General features: G+C 47.5%; 1 protein-coding gene across 43 annotated transcripts in view; it reads left to right on the top strand.

The window, feature by feature from the left end:
- Window positions 1-16,020, top strand: part of KCNMA1 (potassium calcium-activated channel subfamily M alpha 1) — a 767,331-nt gene that overhangs the window by 136,140 nt on the left and 615,171 nt on the right. The window lies entirely within an intron of this gene.

Below are 16,020 nucleotides of genomic sequence, written 5' to 3'. Positions count from 1 at the left end.
GGTCTGCTCACAGACAGAGAGAATTTGTTCTGTGGCCCAAGGCCTCTGCCTGCCCCTGCTCCCACCCCACCATGGGTAGCAGTGGCCACGTGGTACTTGAGGACAGCATCCTGGAACTTGCCCAGGAGTCCGCTGCATGCTGGCTTTCTCTCTTCTGCAGAGACGAGGGGCCCAGATCGGGTCAGCCTCTGCTCAGCTCTGCAGTCTTGCCAGGGGGAGGAGGAATCAGGCTGGGGGGCAGGGATAGAGGGCCGTGTGCATCAGGGAAGGAGGCCCTGAGATGACAAGCTCCATGAGTCACTCAACTGGCCGCTCCAGCCAGAGAACATCAAGGAGGGGTTTATGACACTGCCTCATGCAGCAGTGATCAGCCATGAGGTGGCATCCATCCATTGTCAGGGGACAGTCCATCCTCCTCAGGCACATGCACAGAGGATTGGGTGCAGAGGAGTTCACCCTCAACACCTCTGGGTGTTGGGAGGCAGGAGAGCAGTGGGGCTGGAGGCACAGCTCTGCCAAGCATTCCTGAACCAAAGCAAGCCATCAATGAGTGCTCACACCGTGCAGGCACTGTGAGCCTGTGTCCACGTGATCTCATCTTGTCCTCAGGGCCATGCCAAGAGGAGGCACTATTCTTCTTCTTCTCAGTTTATGGATGATGATAATGGAGGCATAGAGAGGTTAAGCAACTTGTTTGATGTCACCCAACAATGCTGAAATGGGGCAGGATTTGGCCCTGGCCCTCCAGAGCCTATGGGCTTAATTGTTGCCTTGGTGGGTCTTAGCCTTGAGCCTGCATTAGAACAACCTGGAGGGCTTGGCCCCACTCCAGAGTTTCTGATTTCGGTCAGGTCTGCGATAGGTCTGAGAATGTGTGTTTTTAATAAGTTTCCATTTGAGGTAAAGCCCAGGGACCACACTAGTCTGTGCTGTACTGACTCATCATCCCGTCTCAGTTTCCAACCTCCGAAACCAGAGGGTTGAGCTTTCTACCAGTTCTCTCCAGTTGACCAGTTAACCCAGAAATTCCAGCCTTCTAATCACCCATAATTATGTTTAGTTTTGGACGACTTAACGTATGAGAGAGCAATAGTACTTCAGTAAACTCCTCTACTGCTACTGGGTTTCTGTCACTTGTCTCCTCTTATTTTTGACAATTTGATGTTATGTGTTGTGAGGCTTCCTTTGTGCCTAAAAGTCATTGACTTTTAGATACTCACTTTGGATTATCTCCATCAATGTGAAACCTCCTGTGTTGCCTTATTTAATGTCTTTTGCCTTGAATTTCACTTGCTTGGATACCATTGCCTTTAACTTGGCATCACTCCTTAGCTTGCTTTTCACAGTTTGGTAGAGATGGGGTCTCACTATATTGCCCTGGCTGGTTTCAAACTCCTGGCCTCAAGTGATCCTGCCACCTCGGCCTCCCAAAGCAGTGGGATTACAGGTGTGAGCCTCACTTGATTTTTGCCTGGCATATTCTGGTTTATTCTTTTACTTTTAACCTTATTTTGTCACTTGGTTTAGGGTATATTTCTTATAAACAGTGTATAATTTTATATATTTATTTATTATATATTATTGCATATAGTTAATACTATATATAATGTGTACCACACATTTTGATTGTAATAACTAATATGTTTTGGCCTTTCTGTTTTTTAGAAAATGCTTTTTGCAGTCTTTTTTGTCTATCTGTAATAGATATTTAAATTTTTTATTTTATACTTTTCTTTATTAAATTGGAATGTCTACCCATGCTGCCTCTCAAGTATTTAAAACTATTGTTCAACCATATTTTGCCAATGGTTAATGTGTAGAGTGAAATAGCCTCTTACTCCTTGCCACGTAAGATAAATAATTTTTCTTCTTTTCATTCCCCCATTCCATAATATTACATTCATGCTTTTATGGTATAATCTGATATTTAAAACTTCTACTTATTATTATTATATTTTTCACATTTTATCTTCTCTTCCAATAAATTTTAGTTTTCATTTTCATTTTGATTTGTAATCACAGTTGTAACAATTATTTAAACCTAATAGATCTTAGGGTTCATTGCCAGATCTTTATTACCACGGACATCTCCTGTTGTTGAATTCCTTGTTTTGATTAATGTCTTAATTACAAATATGAAAAATTTAACACCTATTTAATCTTCTTGAACAACGTATTCTGCTTTATCGCACTTTGCACTTTGTTTCTTTTAATATGAATGACAACTTGGCCCTGCTGTTGGGTTTTGCAGAGGAGACATCAGATATCAGCTTGATTTTTCTCTTTTTTTTTCATAGATAATCTGATATCTTCTGTTTGGATGCTGATAATTCTTCACCATGAAATTAAAATATATGTATGTATGTGTATATATATGTGTGTGTGTGTGTGTGTGTGTATGTGTATATATATATATATATATATATATATATATACCTACTGAGCATTTTGACTTTCAGACTTGGGTCTGTCTTCTGTGTTAAGAAACTTTTTTTTGTTTTCGTCTTTTCAGTTAGGTTTATTCTGAATTGGCTGCCTGTCCTCTATATCTGTCATCTTTTTGTATAATCTGTCTTAGACCTCACAGTATTTCTGCTTCTGTATTTTTTTCCTCTTCATTTTGAGAGTGCTTTCTAAATGTGCCCTTCATAACACATCTTGTTTCAGAAATAAGTTCTCTTGACTTTTACTGCAGACATAGAATAGATGATTTCTCCAAGTTCAATTATCACAATATCACACGAGTTGTTTACTGAGCACAGACTGTCCTCTGTGCACTGTGCTAAGCACTTTGTGTGCATTACCTCAGAACAACTCCAAGGGGCATGTGCTTTGTTTGTCCTCATTATATAGATTGGGGAAACGCATGTCCAGAGGGTTGAGCCCTACTCAGCCTCATCTGGGTACTGACTGGGGGCCAGGACTCAGGTCCAGCCAGTTTCACAGCAGAGCCTGTGCTCTTGGCCATGATGATAATGGCACTTTCCCACCCAGTCCTTTTTTTTTTTCAAATTTATTTATTTTGAGTGCTGCATTCTCTGCCTTTTATAGTTAAGAATGTTTTCAAGGTCTGGTGGGAGGTTTTCGTGTTTTGCATCCATGAATGCAGTCAGTGTTTGCCTGTAAATAGGGAGGGTCAATTCTCTTGGGCTCCTCTGCTGTGCACCTCATTGCCCATAGAATGCTCCTCTCGGATCTTGCACTAGAGCACTGGATGATGAAGTGAAGCCTTGCAGAGACCTGTGAGTCTGGGTGAGTGAGCTGGAACCATGAATAGTTCCAGAAGGGGAACTTAATCCTGTGATATTTCTTCTCTGTGTTTGGTAAAGCCACTGCACCTTGTGCCAACTGTTTGCATCTGGCTTGCTGTTTAACCTGGCCAACATGCCAGGTACAAACTGTGCTTGGACTTGTCCTCCTTCCTGGAGCTGCCACCTGCTGTGTCAGGGACAAGCCCCTGCCCTGGCCAGTTTTCTTCTGGATGTATCTGCCATGTGATTCCCAGGGCTTCTCAGAGCTGCTGCTGCTGCTGAACACTGCTGTGATCCATAGTGACCAGGGAGTCCCGGTGCCTGATACTTGGCTCACCTCCCTGTTCAGCCCTACTGATGTAGGCAGCTCTGATGTGAGGTTCTTCAAGGGCCTCACTCCTTGTTTCACAACCATCCCGCCGCTTCTCAGGGAGCAAAGCTGCCCAAGGGGCCTCCCTGCCTTCTCTTTTTCTGCATAACTGATTTTTTTTTTTCAGATTCCTTTAGGTTTTTGGCACATTGATGGCACCTGTTCCTAGTTTGCTGAGCTGTGGCAGGTTTTCCAGGCATACTGGATTTGTTTTGATTTTGAAGCAGGAATCTGGGCAGGAGGGCATTGCATGCCTGAGCTCATGTTGCCATGGTATTTGTAAATGGACAAATGTAAATGAAGCCAGTGGCAGCATCCTTCTCCCTCCACTGCCCATGCTCCTGAGTGTGGGAATTGGGGGACAAGTCACTACTTCTTCCTGACTTCTCCTTTACTCACCTGCAAGTTAGCCACATCTTCCACTTTCTCCCTTATTCCCCACCTCAAATACAAAGTCCTAGGAGAAGAGGACTGGGAGCACTGGATTTGATATTGAATTGGAGAAGACCATTACAACCTCAGATTCTAAGATTCTGTGATAGCATCTGTCCTGGTGATCTAAGTTGGGTTAAACTCAGCTCTCTTTCAGGAGATCAAGAGGTTTTATAATATAGGTTGGGTCCCCTGCCAGTTCTTCTTACATATCACACAGTCTTAGTTTGGGGACACAGTTTTTGGAAGCCTGTCTGCGGGGGTTCTGGAACTCAGGGGTGGATGCAAGAAAGCAGCATTGGTTCTTTGTCACGAGGTGAGAGCAACAGTGTCAGGAATAGACTCTGTGAGCTCACCCACCCTCAAGGGGCATCGACTTCCAGCGCATCACTTTCAAGTTCATCTGTGTCTGGCCATAGGCTTGGTCACATGCTGAGGTTTAGTGCATGAACTATCATGTCTGCCGAGGTACCTGACACTCCAGAGGCATTCAATATGTTATGCAAATGGCCTTCATGCCCAGGCTAATTAGGGAGTCCCCACTGGACTTTGATTATTCATAAAAGACAGTTGATAATAAAGCCCTGGCTGCTTTTGAAAATTCATCAAGCAAGAATGCAGGGTTTTTCCAGTGGGAGCTCAGACAAAAAGCCAGTGGAAGGACACAATAGGATCAGTGCTGAACTCCCATGGTTAGTTCGCTCTCTGAGATGCATGCACAGACCTCTGCAGAGGCCTTGGGCAACACTGGTCCTTTTGTTCGCCTGGGTCCTTTTGTTTGCCTGGCCAGCAGAGTAGAGGGTGGTGTCCTAGTGAGGACAAAGGATTCAGGAAGAGCAAGGTAGTGTGGGTAGGGGCTGGTAAGGATGGCGAGTGGGAAGACAATGAGCAGAGCTTTGGAGAGCAGAGTTTGAAGTACTTGTGGGACACCAGGTGAAGACAGCCAGGTGACAGCAGGAGCCAGGTGTCCTCAGGCTCTTGCTAGTGCTGTGTCCTGGGCAACACACTTAATCTAGCTGAACTTCAGTTACCTTACCTGTAAAATGAGGATGTTCATAGCTCCCTCACAGTGATGTTGAGAAATCAAGTAGGTAAACAAACATGGTATATAGCTTTGGGGGCCCACTGGTCTGACAGGGCGCTCAACCTGTCCTCTTTTTTTTTTTTTTTTTTTTTTTTTTTGAGACAGTGTCTTGCTCTGTCACCCAGGCTGCAGTGCAGTGGCGCAATCTTGGCTCACTGCAAGCTTTGCCTCCCGGGTTCACGCTATTCTCCTGCCTCAGTCTCCCAAGTAGATGGGACTACAGGTGCCTGCCACCACACCTGGCTGATTTTTTTGTATTTTTAGTAGAGACGGGGTTTCACCATGTTAGCCAGTATGGTCTCGATCTCCTGACCTTGTGATATGCCCATCTCGGCCTCCCAAAGTGCTGGGATTACAGGCGTGAGCCACCGTGCCCAGCCCTGTCCTCTCTTTCTTGAATGGTGCTCCTTCTAGAGCATTCCTTGTAACATGCATGAGGTGGTCTCTTATCTTGAAGACCCGCACCTGGTGAGGAGGGTGACAGACAGGATTTTGTTGTCAAGGAGGCGGTAGGAATGGAGTCCAGGGTGCTGCTAAGGGAGGGCCAGGCTGTATGGTCAGATGGGCACAGCTGCATGGAAGATGCTTCAGGGGCTCTGGAGAAGAAATGAGTGACAAGAGTTTTCAAGGACCACCTTCTAGGGGTGGGGCTTCCAGGCCTCCAAGGAGGGCTCTGTGTCTTTATCAGACCGATGGCTGCCCAGAACCTTTGGCAGAGGGGCTCAGCCTGCCTTGGTGCCAGTGAGCTTCCACATAGGAAGACTTCCTGAGGCTGGTGGCTTTCCATGAGCAACTACAGGGAGGAACCGCGGGGGTACTGGTGGCTCAGTAGCCTCTGCTTCCTCTGAGGGAATGGAGGGGTCTGTCCCTGGTGTGGGGGTCTCTTCCCCGTCCTCTGCTCATCGTGAGGCTGGCTTTCCTCTTTTGCCCACCCCTTGGGCTGGGACCAGAGCACAGCCAGTCACCAGTATGGTGGCCCAGCACGGCAGGCTGTGCCTGTCTGTGTACACGCCAGCCCCATGAGGTGGTAGCCTTGGCAATGGGCTCCCAGGGAGCTTCCCCGCAGGTTTCTCAGGGGAATGTGTTGGGAGCAGATGCATGGAGAGTTCGTTTTTTCTCCCTTTCATGAATGAGAAAACGGGCAGAGAAATCACGGCACTCATTGGCCGATGTTTCTGTTGGTGCAGATTACCAAGGGTGCTGAAGTCAAAAGGAGTGAGCCACAGTCAGCCCTCTGGGTGGTTGACTGCCACTGGGGGCTTTAGACCAGGAAGGTGTCGTGACCGAGGTGGACCTGGTGGTGAGATGCAAGGTGTGGCAGCCTGATGCGGAGATAGCAGAAGGGAGACAGGCCAAGTCAGGGCAGCCGGCAAGGGGCCCGTCACAGAGCAGTGCAGGCGGGAGGCCACAAAGGCCTGGGCTGGGGTAACGTGGGGGCCGGAACCGGGAAGCTCCTTCACACATTGAGCCTACTTCTTGGGACTCTGTTCCAGTATATTAGTAATGTTAGGAATTTCAGTTTGGCTTTTTAAAAAGCTGTTTTTCCTTTGAGGAACTCAAATATTATTGGTTGAATTGTGTCTCCCCAACAGATAATGAAGTCCTAGCCCTCCGTACCTGTGAATGTGACCTTATTTGGAAATAAGGTCTTTGCAGATGATCAAGTTAAGATGAGATCATTAGCGTGGGCTCTAACCCAAAATAACTGGTGTCATATTTATAAAAAGTGGAACTTTGGACACAGAGACAGACATGCACACAGGGAGAATGCCTATAAAGATGAAGGCAGAGATTGCGGTGATGAATCTGTAAGCCAAGGAAGGACAAGAAAACTAGGAGAGAGGCCTGGAACACATGCGCCCTCACAGCCCTCAGAAGGAACTGACCCCAACGACATCTCCATGTCAGACTTCTGGCCTCCAGACCTGTGAGACAATGCATTTCTATTATTTAATCCAACTCAGTTTTTGATACTTTATGATGGCAGCCCCAGCAGACGAATTCACCAAGCTTCCCGGATCCCATTTCTTCACTCTCTGGAAAACTGCTCCCTCTGGTGTCTGAGAATCACACGTATGACCTCCCTGAGGGGCTCAGGGTTGGCAAGGCCTCCCCATCTGGGTGGTGAAAGGTGCTTTCTGGGCTGCAAAGAATCCAGACAGCTCTGTGAGCAGCGGCTGCCAATTCACTGACATTGACTGACTCTGGGGACTCTACCCTTTTCATCCCCATGTGCCCGTTTGTCCAGCCCCTGCAGAAACCTCTGTGGGGTCTGGCAGTAAGCGAGGCTGCTGTTCCAGGGAATGTGTGTGCTGAGGCTAGCCAGGCAGCTGGGCTAGCCTCCTCCTGCACAGTCCTTCTTAGGAATGTCCTAAGTACCTATCCAGCCCTGGCCTGAAGCAAAGGAAGCACTGGGTAATGAGGACTGGGACCCCATTGCTCATGGTCCAATTGGCGAAATGCCAGACTAAGCACAGATCACTTTTCAAAGTCAAAGGCAACATGGTGAGTTTCTTTGGCATTAAAAGTCCTCTCCCATGGTTATCCCATTCTGAGTAGCCAGTTGTGTATTTATTCACCCAGCCCTGTGTTGCGGTTATTGTCTTTTGAATGTTTGATTCTATCCCCTTTATGTGACTCATCAGCCCCCAGAAAGAAAAGGCCCTGTCTTGTTCAGCCTGGCACAGGGGCAGCCGAAATTCCCACAGGGCTCACCTCCTTCAGCCTCTGCCTGAGATGTCTTATCAGCATCACTCTCATTCTGCAGGGGAGGAAACCAAGACTCCAGGGTGGAGTGATTGGCTGTATGTTTCACCTGCAGCCAAGCGAGGCCCAGAAGTCTTCCAGTGCTTTGGAGGTTCACAAGAAATATGGTGACTCAACTGGAACCACATTAGAGGTCAGCATTTAACAGGTCCCCTCAATTTTCCCACAAGGGCCAGTCTTGTGTCCTTGGCTATGACCATGAGCCACTGGAGACAGAGATGCTCTCTTCCCTGCAGCTGCACGGCTCTCCGTGCTGGGTTGGCCACGCACTCCCCACCCAGTGCACCTCCGTTGATTGATTGACGTGGTGTTAAACATGTGGCCTTTTGCAGGCAACTCTAGGAGGGTGATGAGCTTTGCAAATCTGCCCAGTGCCTAAAACTGAACCACACACATAATTCACTCACACGCACTCGCTCAGTTGGGCTTGCATTCTCACTGCCATCCTGCCTCCAGCTCACGCTTGACGCCTCACAGTTCTGGACTTCTCTTCTACCACACAGCAGTGCCTGCCCTGGCTGGCCAGTACTACATTCCTGACCTTTGGGTTTTGGGTCCCTGGGGGCAGCTTGCTGCCATCCGAACCACCAGGCCCTGGCCCTCAGCGAGGCTTCTCCAAGTGTTCTGCTGCCTTACTTCTGCTTTCGAAGCACCATGCCTGTCCTGGGGTGGAGTCAGAAGTCAGAAGAAGAGGCTGATTAGCCGGGGTGCCCTTGGAGGGGCCAGGGTCTCCTGATCTGCAGCCAGGGCTCTGCATTTAGGAAGCCTTGTCAGAAGCCTGCAGTTGGCATTGAATCTGTTTAGAGTGCTCAACCTAGTGCCAGGAACTGTGGGAAATCTGAAGACATGATCAGTTTCCAGAGAGTCAAGACAACCAGCAGAGGATTCAGGTTAATAAACTTAGACTTGTGTTCAACTACCTGGTTCAAATCCCCATTCACTAGCTTTGACCACAGGAGAATGATTTCACTTCTCTAAGCTTAATTTCTTTGTAAAATTTCACAAGGTATTATGAGCATTAAATAAGATAATACATGCAGAATGCTTTAGTACATTGCATAACACATTGTAGGCACTAATACATCTTACCTTACAATACTCTGGCCTCTCCTCTCCACTCCCATACAAGCGAGGACTCTTAGACAGTGCCTGTCATGTGCCAGACATCTGTAAAGGGATCATATAAGCATTAACTCATTTAATCTTTACAGGAACTCAGGGAAAGACTGAGGCACAGACTGAGGAACTTGTCCATGGTTCCAAGGTGCAGAACCAGGGTTTGACCTAGACCGTGAGGCTCTTGCATCTGTAGTCTTGCTTAGAGCACTACTTGCAAAGAAGCCTTGGGTAACTTCCCTATACCTCCATTTCATCATCTCGAAAATCTAGATGATGATGATACCAGCTAGGATCCTCAGGAAAGTTCCCTGAACTTCATTAAGGGCTTAGAATGATGCCTGGTGCATCCTCAGTACAGAGTAAATGCAGTGGCTTCAATAAGAAATACAAGTACACAGGTGGCCAACAATTCAAGCTATTAGATGCAGAAGGCCAAGGAGGTGATCCAGCTCTTTCATTATGGGGAATCAGAGCATGCTGATCAGCAGGGGCTGGGTTATGAGAGATGAGGAGTGGGCTGATCCAAATGAGAGGTCAGCTTGAGCAGAGGGGAGGATGTGGGAAGGCAGAGAGTGTGGAAGCCGTGTGTTGGGAGCAGGGTCTGAGAACATCAGGTTGGGGACAGCCCACGAGGGATCTTCATTAGCAGTGTGGATTTTCACCTGCACTCTGTCGGCAAGCACTGAAGGTTGTCATTAGCACACTGGCTGTCACAGACCAGAGGGGCTTCCCATTCAGTCAAATCTTGCTGCCCATCCCCAGTGAACGGAGCAGTAGGCAGTGAGGCGGGACCGGCAGGGCGTACAAGATGCTCGCCCATTCCCTCCATTTGAATTGGGCTTGGGACATCCCAAGGGGCTGCTGCCTGGGCCCTGAACACATCTAAGGGCTATGGGTTTATGGTCTTTCAGCTGCTGTTTATGTCACAAATGCCTGTCACAGAAGGGGCATTAAAAATAACCCAATGGCTAATACCATTTCTCAAAATAACTACTTGCAAAGTGCTTTGCTGGGGCGAATGGCTACTAAAATTAGACTTCCTGGTGGTGTATGTAGGGTGTGTGTGTGTGTGTGTGTGTATGACTTTTAAGCCCATTTCCCCCCAGGGTGAGGCCCACAGTTTGCACCCTTTTGTTCTGTGGTCCCTTCTGTCATATAGCTGGGTGTCCCAGAGCAGTGTTCACCCAGTCACCCCAAGATGCCCTCTTTCATCCTGCAGTCCTCAGCAAATTGGAGCCACTGCCCTACATTGCCCTGTTGTCCTGCTCTAAGGAGCAGAATTTTGAAGAATCTTGGAGGGCGGGGTGGCCTCATTGTAGCAGTGGCCTAATTCCTTGGTGTGCCAGGTAATAATAGCACGCCGTGGGGGGAATCTCACTCAGCATGCTGTCCGAGGGGAAACTGGGCCATGGAACAATGTGGCAGCCCCACTCAAGGTGACCTAGTAACTGAGGGCACGGACACACGATTTTCCAGGCCCCAGTTCCAGATCCAGGCTCTAGAACTCTTCAGTGGTCTCCCAGGCCAGTCCTTTGGGCCACCAGGCAACCAGGTCACTCAAATCCAATCAACTCTCCATCCACTAATAATACAAAAGGAAATGTGGGATCTTAAGAGCAAGTTAAAAAACAAAGTGAATCAGCACTGTGGGGGATTTTGGATGCAGGACAAACAAAACCTGAGAGCCAGCGTTGGTTTTCTTTTAGATAATGACTTGCACGGAGAGAGGTGGACCTCAGTGTCTCCATCTTTGAAATGGGGGAACACTGAGTTATTTAGCAACCATTTATTGAGGGAGTGCCTGATGTGGGCCTGGCTCCTACAGTAGGGCTGATTAGGGCTCCTACAGTAGGCCCTGGAGTTACAAAGAGCGGTTCAATGTAAAAGCAAGGTCAAGATACATTTACAAGCTAGTGTGTTGTCTGTACGTGGCAGCCCTATAGGGACTGGGATTCTGTGTGGTCCTAGAGATTTGGGTCCTGGAGATGAAAGATTGTGAGTGTTTACCTGGAATGGAGGCCCAGGGAGGAATGAATTTCCCTACTCCTGTGAGAGCTGTATGTAAATAGACTGTTTCTATGTTGGAAAGAGCACAGGCAGAGTCTGTGACTTGAGGCAAACTGCCTAATTTCTTTTCAACTGCTAAATGTGAATAAGCACAGCACCAACCTCCTAGGTCTATTGTGAAGATTAAATGACATAACCTAGTGTGGTCTTAGCGTGTTGTAGGCACTCTACACACTCTAACTATTGTTAGTAGTAGTCATATTAATATTAAACTAGCAAAAACTGTTTGCCCAAGAAGTTCCAGTAAATCATTCCCTTCAATCAGGGTGATGATAATTTTATTTTTTAGTATTATTAAGTCATTGCTGTCTGTAAGGCCATCAAAGAGCTGGAGCCACTTACTGGAATCAGGCTAGGTCAATTTCTGAATGCTGGAATGAGGTTGAGGGGAGTGAGGTAGAGGATACATTTTTAAAAAGTTTACATGTAATCAAACCCTGGTCATTCACATCTCCTGTTAGATTCATTATGGGAGTTGGATATTTAAGAGGAATCTTTGCCACAAATTCATGTGTAAACCCAATAATTCTTGACTGTTAAAAGTGGTGGGAGCCCTAGATATTAGGATATAGGGTCATTTAACCCCGTGGTTCTCAACCAGGTGTGATTTTCCCTCCCATGAGACATTGGCAAATTGGGGTGGGTGCTGCTGGCATCCAGTGCGTAGCGGCCAGGGACACTGCTCATCTTATAATACACAGGATAACCCTCCTCAATAAAGAGTAATCTGGAACAAAATGTCAACAGTGCCGGGGTTGAGAAACTGTCCTAACCTGAAGATGAGACAACTGACCACCAGGAAGGGGGAGTGACTTGCTGAGGTTAGGCAGCACAGCTGCACCAGAGCTGGGATCCAAAGTCTGAATCAATTGACCAGAGGCCAGAGGCCAGACGGAACCTTGATACTGTCATCTTACCTGTGAAGTAAATTATCAACCTCACCCATGTGAATGAGGCCTTACTCTATATTATTTTCAAGGCTCTTTCTCTTGTGATATTAAGCTCTGCTTTGGAAAAACCAGGTTTTCCTATTCTGGGCTTGCTGATAGAGTAAGGATGGTAGATTCAGCAAATGAAAATAAGGTTGTCCAGGCCAGGCGCGGTGGCTCATGCCTGTAATCCCAGCACTTTGGGAGGCTGAGGCAGGCGGATCACCTGAGGTCAGGAGTTCGAGGCCAACCTGGTCAATGTGGTGAAACCCTGTCTTTACTAAAAATACAAACAAAATTAGCTGGGTGTGGTAGCGGGTGCCTGTAATTCCAGCTACCAGGGAGACTAAGGCAGGAGAATTGCTTGAACCTGGGAGGCAGAGGTTGCAGTCAGCCAAGATCGTGCCACTCCACTCCAGCCTGGGCGACAAGAGTGAGACTCCATCTCAAAAAAAATAAATAAATAATAAAAATAAATAAATAAAAAGAAAATAAGGTTGTCCAGTTACATTTGAATTTCAGATAAGCAAGATAGGTTTTTGGTTTTTAGTTTTTAGTTTAAGTATGCCCTATGCAATATTTGAGACATACTTATGCTAAAAAATTATTTCTTGTTTATTCTGAATTTCAAATGTAACTGGCACCCTATCTTTTGTCTGTCAGCCCTGTGAGCTCTACCCATCGCCCTGAGATCACAGGTAGGCCCTGGGGTCATCTACCCCTGTCTGAGGCTCCTGCATCCCTTATGACCCCCTCTGCCTAGAGGGGGAAGATGAGAAGGGGCAGGTGGGCCTTGAGTGGAGCAGGCATTCCTAGTTCCTGGCCTGTGGGTGCCTGGGAAGAGCTGGCTAGCCACACTGGGCTAAAGGGCCTATAAGTTGAGAGGTTGGCCAAACTGTCCTTTTTTATAACAGGAGAATAGTTTAAATGAAGTGTCAGCAGGTGACCTATGGCCCTGGAAAACCAAGTCTGGAGAAGTTGTGGCAACTTTGCCCCTGATTGGGGAACAGAGTGTCCTCTGCACTTCTACTGGTTTCCAGAGAACATGGCTGCCCTGGCTGAGGAGCACTTGGACATGGTACTTTCCAGGGCTGAGGTGCTGTCTCCTTGTCACCCCTGGGCCTGCCCCAGGGGCCAGAGTTGGGCAGTTGTTCCTAATACAGGGGGAAATGATGGGCAGGGCTGTGCACCCACAGAGCTGCTGCTGAGCCGGCAGCTCAGCCTTTTTGTTTAGAAGAGGCCTAGATGTGGAGCCTATCAACAGATCAGAAGGGGATGCTGGCTCAGCTGCTTCCTCACCTTGCCTTATCCCACACCCCTTTCACCTTTGCTTCCTTACCAGCCCAGACACCAGGCTCCAAACCAGTCAGTGCTCAGGGTCCGACAGCCAATGGCACAAGGTGGGTGGCCCACTGCCCTGCCCCATTCCCTCCGCCTCCCAACCCATGGTCCAGGCTGTTGCTCCCAGGTGTCAGGATGCCATCCCCCTTCCCCAGAGCAGCTTCCTGCTAGGAAATCTCATCCTCACAGCTCCTCCTAAAGGGCAGTCAGCTGGCCACAGCCACAACTTGGTGGCCTTTCTTCCTGTTGACTCAGAACAGCCTTTGAGGGTCTTTGGGAGTAACTGCTCAGGGACTCACCATGTTGTCTGCCATCTTGTTGACATCGTTGGGCCACCTAATGACCAGGGCTGGCTCCACCTGGCCTTTGCTGCATGGGTGCTTATTAATAAGCATATATTGAATGAATATATGCCTATATTCACAGAGTTGAGGACAGTTAACCCATATTGCAGAAGGTGTCTGATGATAAAGGCTGAATGAAGTCATTGGTTCTCAAACTTGAGTGGGCATTAGCATCACCTGGATGGCCTTGTTAAAACACACAGTACCAGCCCAACCTGGGGACTCCTGACTTTGTAGTTCTGGGGTAGGGACAACTTTGCATTTCTTACACATCCCCAGGTGATGTTGCAGGTCCAGGGCCATCTCTGAGGACCACTGGCTTAAGCTGGTGCCCTTCTCAAAATGTCTTGCATTTCCATTTTACTTTTATTAAAATATTCCTTAATTAATAATTTTTAAAAATCTTCATTGACTACTTACTCTGTCCCATGCACGAAATTTTGGGGATAAAAAGAGAAAAATTGCCTCAAGGAACTCACAGTACAGTGAGAGAATTGCCCATGACAAACAATGACCATTTAATCTAATTACTTTTATTGGGATATTGTGTTGAAGGTGCAATGGGGGTGTGGTAAGGGGAATGTGCAGTGTTGTTGGGGGTATCCCTTTGAGGGCAAGTGTGATAGTGTCTCTCTCTCTCTTTAGTATTGCACTTCTCTCTCTTTCTGTGTATTGCACCAAAAGTGTATACTTTTTGAAGAAGTATACACTTCTTTTTGTGTATTACACTTCTGTGTGGCTTGTTTTCCCCAGTTGACTTGTGAGATTTCTAAGGGGAGAGGCTGAGGTGAATCTTGGTCTTCTTCATTTAAGTGTGTTCCAGTTGACATACCAGGCAACCAAAAAAAAATGTATTACCTACAGAAAAGAAGTTCATATCAAAGAAGTGAATGCCTAATGGTGGAATTTCAGGGCCAAGTCTGTGTGGGGGTTTACTCATCTAGATTCTACTATATGTGTTGAGTTCTAGGGCTGAGCTGGATGGAGAGAAAGTTAGGCAGGACGGTACCTTTCCTGGTTCCTACCATCAACATCGCTGACTGAGTTTATGGGGAACACTGCTGGTATTTCATCCTGCAGGGATTCTTGAAACCTGCCATGAGCTAAGACAGCTCATTTTCAAGAGCTTTAAGTGGTCCTGAGCGGATGCTTAGCTGGGGACTTGTCATGGCCTGAGGTGACATACCCATTCTGCAGAGGGAGGAGGCCTCTGAACCTTTCTTTCTTCAGAACCTGGGGGACTAGGGAGGAAGGGAAACCCCTCCATGACTTGCCTGCTTGGGGCTAGGAGCTGGAAATGGAGACAGAGGAAGCTGCTTCTTGTTATGCACAGGGCCAGGAGAAACCCTTGGGCTTTGCCCGGGGCCAGGGCTGGCTTCCCTTTGACTTTCTCTCCACACACCCTCTCATCCTCCCTGGCTTCAGGAGTGACAGATAGAAGCAGAACTAAGCCGGCTGTACCCATCATTAATAACAGAAATATTCAGGATAGCTCATTCTCATGGAGAGCTCACTGTTCTTTGAAAATACCTTAGATTCACGAACAGATTGAAAAGGGTCAAGAGAGGTTAAGAACAGCCAATATTTATAGAGCTTGTGCTCTCAGCCACAATTTCAAAGTGTTCTGTGTGCATTACTTCATTGAATCTTTAGAACAACCCTGGGAAGTGGGGTATAATTGGCTCCATTTTAAAGAAAACAATACCTCAGCTATGCAGTTTGAGTAATGGTCCCGAGATCACTCCAAAAGGAAAAGTGTAGCACCAGATTTGGAATCAAACAGGAAGACTCCAGAGCCTAAGTTCATTCTCTGCAGTCCTGCTCTACTTGGTGGTGGGGAAGGGGAGGGAGGAGATGAGGTGAGGTTGAGGAAAGAATACTTCAGTGTGTGCTTAATCTGCCTCCTCCTGCACCCTGCCCTCCTCCTGAAGGTCTGTCCTGGCCACGGCAGCCTACATTATGTCCTCTTTCCAGCTTCTGTTTTGACCTGGTATTGACATTTGACTTGGCATGGCTTATCATTATCTCTATCTTGTTAGGATTGCAACACCCTAGTGAGCAGGGAATGGCCTCCAGCTCCCTCAGGCTCTCCTAGGATACCTTACAGCAGAGGTCAGGGTAGGGCTGATAAACACTTATAGTTGCCCAGAGGCCGGTACCTGGTCCGCAGCTAGGGTGACCAAACATTCTAGTGTGTTTCAGTTTTGGCACTAAACTCTGGCATTCTGGGAGGCCCCACAATACTGGTTGGTCACCCTATATCTCATTTGACAAGCAAGGACATTGGTCCTTGGGGGACACAGTGTGGTCCCAGTCT

This window comes from Pan paniscus, chromosome 8, assembly GCF_029289425.2.
Source record: "Pan paniscus chromosome 8, NHGRI_mPanPan1-v2.0_pri, whole genome shotgun sequence".
NCBI lineage: Eukaryota > Metazoa > Chordata > Mammalia > Primates > Hominidae > Pan > Pan paniscus.
This window is presented reverse-complemented; position numbering and strand designations above follow the sequence as displayed.